General features: G+C 52.6%; 1 long non-coding RNA gene across 1 annotated transcript; it reads left to right on the forward strand.

Moving 5' to 3' along the window:
* Positions 1-5,733: 5,733 nt before the first annotated feature.
* Positions 5,734-8,399, forward strand: LOC135576090 (uncharacterized). The gene is made up of 2 exons (XR_010467714.1): positions 5,734-6,027; positions 6,580-8,399. It is a non-coding gene; the product is annotated as an uncharacterized LOC135576090 (long non-coding RNA).
* The last annotated feature ends 294 nt before the right edge of the window (positions 8,400-8,693 follow it).

Genomic DNA, 8,693 nt, shown 5'->3' on the forward strand with positions numbered 1-8,693 from the left:
GGCGGCGCTGAGAGGAAATGGCGTGAACGGAGATGGTTCTGTGTGCATGTGGCATCACGGATCAGGACTTTAGCAAGCAGGGGTGCCAAGTAGGATTTAAGCTAGGAGGTCTTTACCACCTGTGAGAAAACACAGGAGAGTGTTGGGCGGAAAAGCAGTAAGTGAAGTGGTGCGAGCTGGCGTGTTACAGGGAAGCTCTAAGCTGGGCTTTGTCAGTGCTGGAATAATTGCCCCTGGTTATTTGTGCTGCTATTGCCCGCACGGTGCAAGGGAATCACTGTGGTTGGAAGAGACCTTGAAATCATGGAGTCCAGCCGTTAACCTCCCTCTGGCACTGAGTCATGTTTTTAGCTATAAATACATATAAACCGGTGCTGTGCTTGCACAAATGCAAAGCTCTAATAAAGGGGAGAAACGTCCCCATCCGAGGTGAAATACCGGGGATGCAGAGTGAGGAAACCTCTCTCCTTTTTGCCTCTGGTGCATCTGCGCTCAGTTGGGGTGAATTAGGTGCGTGCTCATTAGCCGCAGGTTCATTAGCCACCCATTAAACACCAGGGGGAGATCACCATCCTCTCCAGGTCAGGCAGGTGGTTCCCGGCGCTGGGGAATGTTTGAGCCGCTACCACGGGGGGGCAACCGGAGACCACCGGATTCCTCACACCCCTGGACCTGCCCCAGACCTAAAACAAGCAGGAAGAGCAAATGAAGTCAAACCGCTGGTGTAAAATAGGTCTGCGGGGAAGCTGAGCCCAGCAGAAAGACGAGGGAGCTGCAGCGTGCCGCAGAGATCAAGCCCTCATTAGCTTTTTATGTGTTTTCTTCCCTGTATTATTTCCCCCCCAAAAAAAAAGTTTCTTACTGAGCTGCGTGTCATGTTATTCTGGTTTAAGTGCAACAGCGTGGTGCCCTTCATTACTTTTTTAAAAGGTCTAAAAGCTCAATTTGATGCTTGAATGTCCTCATGCCTCCCAAGCGGATGCTGTTACAGCCTCTCCTCTCGCTCCTGCGTCAGATGATGCCCAAGAAATCCAGAAACGACCCCGTTTTGGCAGCAGTTGGTGTCTTCTCGTTCAAACGCAGCCTTGCCCCATATAAATCCTGGCTCCCTGTGTCCTGTCGGTGGCCACTGAGGCATGATTTCCATTTCTGCAGAGCGTGAAGGACACGGTGGGGAAGCCCAGCAAGGAAACGAGGCAGGAGAGCCCCGTTTTACATTTATCTAGTACATTTTGAAGATCTCGGGGGGCCTTTGGAAATGAGAGCCAAGCTGTAAATGTGTGTTAGGGAGAGAAATGAGTCTGAGGTGATGCTTGGAAGCGTGAGCAGAGCCTGGAGCTGGGATTTCCAATTGCATGAGCTCATTCTCATGCCTGTCTTACTGGCAAAGGATCATGACACTTGAATTAACGGGGAAGGAAGTAGTAATACAGAATTTCTGGTATTAAAAGGAATAAATAAATGGACCGTGACCTGCACTAGGAGCTGATTCTGTCTTTGTGCCACGGCTGGTGAGCTGTAACCTCCAGGGTTCCAAAGCTTCTCTGCAAAGATGCTGCCGTTATCTGGCAGAATATAGAATCATGGAATCATTTTGGTTGGAAAAGCCACTCAAGATCATCAAGTCTAATGTTACCACAGCCCTGGCACTGCCCCATGTCCTGAGAACCTCATGTCCGTCTGTCCAGCCCTCCAGGGCTGGTGACTCCAGCACTGCCCTGGGCAGCCTGTTCCAATGCCCCACAGCCCTTTGGGGAAGAAATTGTTCCCCACATCCAACCTCAACCTCCCCTGGGCAACTTGAGGCCATTTCCTTGTCCCTCAGCCACTCCCCATACGCCCAAGTCCTCCCAAGTGGTGGCACTGACACCCCCATTCCCACCCTTCCTGCCTTGGTGGTCACACCTGGAGCTGCAAATCTTCCTCCGTTATAATTTGCTGAAGCTGTGACCCCGGGGGATGTCTGAGAGCGACAGCCAGAACAACCGTGGAAGTGCGACTGATCCGCTCGCCGCTTTTCCTCTGCTCAGGACAGCTTGTCTGCCTCCCAGGAGAATCACCACGGCTCCATTAAAGCTCCATTAGCAGCTTCCTTCAGCCTTGCAGGGAGTTTAGCGCTGGTGAAAGGTGTCGTGGCCGTCCTGGCGTGCAGAGGAGCCGCAGAGCAGCCTCCCCAAACCTGCCCTGGCAGGAGGGACCCACGGGTGCCGCTTCTTCCTTTTCCTGCAGATTTGGGCAAAGAGCAGAAGCAAGGACTTGAAAGAGAAGGAGCCATGGGTTCCCCCACACCAAAACCAAAAGGTTTATAATGAGGTGGTGTCTGACAGGCATTTGCTTGCCCCGCAGAGCGGGTTCCAGGGGCACAACTTGCTATGAGCTGTTGGGTTATTACCACCATGGACTCCCATCCCAGTTGCAGAGCCCTTTGGATCCCTGAGCCAAGGGGCAAAGCCTGAAAATAGAGTATTGTGGGGCAGGAATGGCTGGGATTTGTATTGAGGGATTTTCCCAGGACAAGAAGATGCTTCTTTCCGTGAGAAATGGCCCAGCATGGAGCCCATGGGGGGGACCATGGGCAGAGTGGGGCAGGTCCCCAAGTCCAGGAGCCCCATGGCTTCTGCAGACGAGGAGCAAGGTGTGGAGAAAGCCCATGGAGCATCTGGCCCCGCTGTACCCTCACGCGGCGGATGCGAACGGCCTTCTGTAAATATCAAAATGCTTTCGGCGTGACAAGTGTCAGCAGCTGTGAGTCAGCCCTTGCCACGCTTCCCATCAGACAAACCATGGAGTCATTGTCTCCGTGTTCCCTGGAATGCGAGCCGCGCACAAGCCCACCCAGTGCCCGGCTGCTTTCCCGGAGTGCAAGCAAAAGCAAAGCGAGAACTTTGTGGCATCCCGATGCAGCGATGCCTGCCCAGCCTATGGGGGATCCAAGGGGAAGATGCCACTTGAGTACTTTGTGCATGGCCAGTGTGTGGCTCGGTGTGGCAAACGGATCCTAAGAGCACATCCGACTCTCCTTCCAGGGGAGATCTTAATCCTCGGTCCCTCAAAGGCTCGCTGATTTCAGTGGGTTTGAGCCATTTTAAGGAAGAAACATGCGTGTGCCTGTCTGTGCACAGCTGCAGAGCGGTACCTGTGCTGCCCTGTCCCGCTCCCAGCCCCTGGCAGCCCTCCAGCTCCGAGTTATTCTCACCTAGCTCACCGTGCTTGCCCACTTTATCCCAGTAAACCCAGAATAATCAGCCTATTCTTCTCTAGGCCTCTGCTGCTGCACCCATCCGGAGGCCCTGGGTACACTTTGGCTCTACCTTTCCCCTTCCTGTGCCGTCCCTTCTTTCATTCCTACTCACCCCTGCTATTAGCAATAAGAGCTGTAATTAAGACCGCTGGCTGTGCCCAGAATCCTCTCCCTACCTCCGCTGCAGTAGGATTTACTGTTTTTTCCGTTGAACAAATATGGGTGCAATTCACCTGAATTGCCAATCCCTATCAGTCACTGGCTGGGGGCATTGCAGCATGAGCAAACAATGCTGATTGTGGAGAGGAAAAGCAAGTGTGGAAAGCAATTGTTCTCGTTGACTTCACCTTGATAACAAAGACGCCAGCTCCAAGACAAAAGCTGTTGCACCATTCCGTGCCCTGGGGTTGCAGGAGGCTCATTCCTGGGAAAGGGAGAATTGGTGGGATTAGGTGAAAACGCAGCTCTGAGGTGGGAAGGTTGGTCCACTGGTCAGGCAGAGTGGGAAGAGCTGGGTTTCATTTCCATTTCTTCTTCCACCCGCCACAAATCCTCAGGCAAATCTCTTACCTGGGAGAAGAAAACTTCTCCATGATTATTTAGCCGAAAGCCGTCAACAGCTCCAGCTCGGGGGTTCATGCCTCTGCTCTCGCGGTGCTGTTGGTGTGTGCAGAAATGCTTCTGCCGAGACGCCACTGGAGCGCAAGAAATGTGCACGGACACAGGCGAGATGCCTCCGTCTCCGCTCCGCGCACCATCTGCAGCCCTTGTACACGACGCGCCCGTGCCCTGGGCGCAGCTGCCAGCCGGATTTCAGGGCCATCACACCCCATTTCTTTACAGGGTGAACAGCCCAACTAATGGTCTTTGCTGAAATCCCGCGTGTTACCACCTGTGGCACGTGAGGTGCTGACGGAGCCCGGCCAAGCTGGCCGCAGGGTTTTGCCCTGTGTGAGTCGGGGGGTCCCTCACAAATGGTCATAATTTCTCCAGTGTCTTGTGCCAGCAGCTTCTCCGCTGCCCAGTTCCACGGCTCACTGGTGGGTCTCACATTCACACTTCAAAGTTTTCTTTAGATATTTGGGGATTTTGCGCTGAAGAGGAAACAAACTTCTCTGCAGAGAAGCCTCTGCGCTTTTGGATGGACATGAACACAAACATCTCCAGGATTTCTCCTCCAAGAGATCCCTGGCTTGCTGAGAAACTGCAGGCATCACCCAGCGCCACAGCTCCTACTGAGATTGTGAACCAGCTCGTGTTTTTAATGATGAAACCGCTTCTGGTTTACTGGAGCAGGGCGAGTCCTGCTGCCAGGCAGCTCAGCCCAGGGGCCACCAGGACATTCTCCTCTGAAAACCCCTGGGATTTAGTGCTGATTGTTACTGCAGCGGCTCCAAGTGTGAGGTGCTTTTGCAGGCAGCATCTCCACAGCCCTGCGTCACTGATCATGTACTGTGGAAGTGACTGCTGAAGCGTTGCTAACGTGCTCCTTGGAGGTGTCCATCCGCCTTCTGGCTCCATCTGGCCAGGGGCAAAGCCTGAGGCAGCACATGGGGACTCATGGATGGAGGAACAGACTCCCAGAGACTCGGTGGCAGCAGCAAGAGGGGGGGGAGCATCATTTCTCCCCTGAAAACACAACGTTATGGTTCCACACTTGGACTGGAATGTCTTCTCTTAGCCCATTGTCACACGCCTTTGATCTGGGCTGTCCTTGTCGGGTTAATGTGAGGTGTCGGGCACATGTGTGTGGAAGATCCTCCCCCTCGAACAACCCAGCTGAAGGTCCCCCTGGCCTCCAGCACCAAAACAAGCCTGCGATGACTAGCTGCAAGGTGACGGTGTTGCTTGGCACGGGCTAAAATATGTCTGTAGCGGAGAACCAGGTGTCCCCATGATTCATTGGGCGTTTTACATCAACGCAGGATTGTTCACGTTTGTATCTGGGTTCTGACGGGTGCTGCTGCCGCGTGGCACAGCCCGTGCCGCCCGCTCCTGCCCTCCCTCAGCATCACACACCGCAGCAATGCGGAGGCGTCTGTGCCCGTGCGAGCCTTCCTCACTGCAAACGGACAGCTAAAAGCTGCCTCAGGAAAACAAAGGTTATTGCTGAGGAGAGGGGAATCCAGTCTCCAACCCTCTGCAATTCTGAGAGCAAAATGCCAGCCATGGATACACGCCGCAGAGAGCTATCCTGCGCTCTTTTACTGGCTTTAACGTGCCTGACCTCTGAGAAAATGCCCCAGAGAAAACAAAGTAGTGCATTCTTGGTGGCAGCGGCTCCGTTGTGTGCTGAGCAACATCTGTACAACACCCCCAGTGCCCTTTGGGGCAGGGAGCCTCTGGACACCCATCTTTTGGTTGTTTGCACATGGTAAGCTACCAGTGTCACACAGCACTGGCCAAAAAAAAAAAGGCTTTTTCTCAGTGTTCCACCTCCAAATTGAGGTAATTCCTTGAGGGAGGCCGGAGAACCACCTGGTGCTGCTGCCCCCGCGTCACGCATGCCGGGCAGCAGCAGGACCTCATCCCACGCCGTTGACGTCAGTGGTTTTCCCCTCACATCACCCAGCGTGTCCGGGCAGATCCGGGGAGCTCTGCTGCAACCCAACCCCTGTTCTGGCGGATGCTTTTCGATTCCCTCCTGCACAATCACATTGGGGACACCCAGCACCGAGGGAGCCGGTCCCTTCCCTCGCCTAACTCATGGTTGTCTCCGACTGCCACCGATGCTGCCGGGCACAGCGTGAGGCTTGTTGCACTTTCAGTCTGTGAACATCTTAACGGTAAGGTCTAGAAAACAAAAGGCCCTTTCTTATTTTCAGTAAGAGGAGGCTGATTAACGTTCCCTGGGGGGAAGCGAAGGGCCTCGTCACTGTTCTGAGTAAATGCGTCTTGTCGTTCCAAGAAAAAGGTGACTCACCTGGTGCAGCGAGGTCTCTGCAGCACGCACGTGGCTGTTCAAACAGCCCTGCAGCCACGGGGCTCGGCAGAGGTGCGAGGGTGTCCGTCTGTCCTTGCGTCCCCTTCCTGGGCACCTTACACCGTTACCAGTGTCATCAGATGCTTTGGGCTCGGTGTTGCCAAACAGACGTTTTTCACCTTTTCTCCTCATTTGCACAGGTGCGTTCCAGGGAAGCACTCCCAAATTCAGAACCAATATTTGTTCCTCTCAAAACACTCTTTTATGTCGGGTCAGCTCATTGATATCTGCGTGTTTATTTTGCTCAAATTCCAGAAACAAGCAACCCTGTGTTTACAAAACCTCCGTGATCCTGGCTGTGTGGCTATCTGCCTCTCTTGCTCTTGAAATGAATGTTCGCTCTTTGTTTTTGCAGTCCTGCTTCCTTTGGGAAGGGCGAGTGCTTCTGCAAACAGCCCCTGCACATCGTGCTGTTGCTGGCACGGCTCTGTTTTCCCAGTGATCCTGCCCCGACCAACAACCATCCAAAGATGAGCCACGCAGGGCCCGGGAGGAAGGTTTTTCCTTCGCTCACCATCTTCAGGTAGCAGCCGTGACAAGAGTGCAATCCCACAGCTGGTGTCCCATTCCTCCTGATTTCCCTCTGCTCTCCTGGGGACAAAACAGTGACATTTAGTGGCTGCTACCCACCAGCCCCACCCCATCCCATCCCACCCCATCCCACCTTGGAGGATTGTGTCACCATGGTCTTACCCACCTGCACGACTATATAATCACTTACGGAGTCTAGGGATGTGGTTTTTTGCTGGAGTACAGAGGGATGTTGTTTGCTAATAATGTTTGGAGCCATCAGGGTGGGAGAATCCAGGATGACACAGAGGCTTGTTCACGGTGGGACTTTTCAGTGTGAGTCCACCCACAGGCTTGACCAGTGTGTGGTTCTCACAGGCATTGCTGCTTAAATACAACACATCCTCAGTAAATTCAGCCTAACCCGGGCTGTAATTGGGTAACAGAGCCCTAATGCAAGCAGATTTTTACACCTGTGCAACACGGCTGATGGCAGGTGAACCATCAGGATGAATGGCAAAACACCCTGCTGTGTTGACCAGCCCTATGTCCACCTCATTCATTTTTTCCCGTCACTCTTCCGTGCATATGGAGAGCGCAAAGAAGACACAATGGCTTGGCAAAAGAGCCACTGAACGTCTTGGCTTCGCTGCAAAACCAGCAAAGTCAAAGCCAAAGGAAAATAGTGTTGTAATTTCTGAGGGGTCTTGTAATATCTCATGTTTGCTTCAGCATTCAGGGAGGAATTTGACAGTACTCAACAAAGAAACCTTTCTCTATAGCAACCGGCCCCTCCAGGACATCTTGGGGAGCTTTACACAATGCAAATGGAAAAGCACTGAGTCGTGAATATCTGGGCTGCGGATTGAAAGCAACGTTAAAAAAAGCAACACAGGATTTCAATTTGGCTCTAGAAGTGCCAATAGCAGTAACAATCCAATACCCACTGAACAAGAATTGCATCACTCCGGGCCAGAGAGGCCTCTCCACGCCTGGGGCAAACGGGACGTGAAAACACAGCAAACAGCTTTGCGTTTATTTATGTATCGCTGAGCAAGTTAACGTTAGCGAAAGGTGTCAGTGCGATGAAAGCGCCTTCTTTTGTAGATGCCAGCCCGGCTCTGCAGTCACGTTTGATCTGATCTGAGCTTACCGGGGTTGCAATGCCACCGAAAATCATCGAATCTGGGTGTGCTCCGAGTGCAAGCGGCAAACGAGGGGACCAGAGTAAATTCATCTCTTTCTACGGCCAAAATATCTTCTTTTCCCCCCAAAACGCTTTCCCTTCCAACACCGTCTGTAGCTGCTGCGAACAGCATGGTCCTCCAGAACAGCCCGAGCATCCTGCGATGGAGAAGATGCTCAACGCGAGGGACCCAACGCAGGTCGTGGTTCCCCAACATTGCTCCCCAGCTGGAGCCTCACGTTGGCGATGCGTATGCGGTAATGGCAACAGAGAACACCCTTCAGGTTATAGATGCTCTCGAGTAGCTCATCAATGGTTAATTTTGCCAGCCAGGAGAAGAAAAGCTGCTGGGAGATGACTCCCCACTGCGATTTTGTAGCTGTTCTGGAGGGACGGGGCTGTATGAAACACTGTTTACCCAGGGATGTAAAGGAAAGGAAGAAACAACCGCTGATAATAAATAAAACGTTGGAAAGATTGTACAGTGAGATCAATGAATTTAAAGGAAGGGAATTTATATGGTGTGTTTCCTGATAAAATCGGACATTTCAAAGCGTCCCTGAGCAGTGTGGCAATGTTGCGGTAAGCCCAAAGCATTTATGGGCAGCACAATAGGCTGCTCCCTTGAAAAAGGGTATTTCAAATATATGATTTTGAAGGCTGCTACGTGGCTCTTTGCCCACTGAAACTGGAAGAAACCCTTGAGCCAAAATGCAGAGCAATCCAAAAAGATGCTTGGGGATTATTTATTGTCATCCATTCCCAATGCAGCA

This window comes from Columba livia, chromosome 23 (assembly GCF_036013475.1).
Source record: "Columba livia isolate bColLiv1 breed racing homer chromosome 23, bColLiv1.pat.W.v2, whole genome shotgun sequence".
NCBI classification, from domain to species: domain Eukaryota; kingdom Metazoa; phylum Chordata; class Aves; order Columbiformes; family Columbidae; genus Columba; species Columba livia.